At 40.2% G+C, this 405-nt stretch overlaps 1 protein-coding gene across 1 annotated transcript in view; it reads right to left on the bottom strand.

The window, feature by feature from the left end:
- The window catches only part of pygl (phosphorylase, glycogen, liver), a 13,352-nt gene that overhangs the window by 5,006 nt on the left and 7,941 nt on the right, over positions 1 to 405 (bottom strand). The window lies entirely within an intron of this gene.

A 405-nucleotide genomic window follows, 5' to 3' on the forward strand; every position in this document is an offset into this window, starting at 1 on the left:
GGGGGGGGGGGGTTGCTGAATCACAGGTGTGGCCTGTCCTGACATGCACTGACCTTAAAACTGCTAAATGCAATGTTGCAATGCACACATTAATCAGATTGTGATGTCGTTGCCCGTAATGACTTGCAGAAATAATAACTAGGAGATGGTTTTTACTGTGCACAGGAACAGGTTGGTGCTGTTCATGTTGAAATGCATGGGTGCATGGTGCAACAGGACATTCAGAACATTAGTGTAACATAAAAACAGGAACCAATATGCTATGAAAGACTTAGATTTGCAATGTATCAATTTATCAATACAGTTCAACTGTTTTCATTCTTCTTCTAATTCTATTGATATGCCTTCTTTATTAAGCTTTCTTGCTCTCCATAACAGCTACCTGTGCAGAGTACAGATACACCA

The sequence above is a fragment of the Morone saxatilis genome, unplaced genomic scaffold, assembly GCF_004916995.1.
Source record: "Morone saxatilis isolate NCDOM2014 unplaced genomic scaffold, NCSU_SB_2.0 Contig3, whole genome shotgun sequence".
Taxonomy (NCBI): domain Eukaryota; kingdom Metazoa; phylum Chordata; class Actinopteri; family Moronidae; genus Morone; species Morone saxatilis.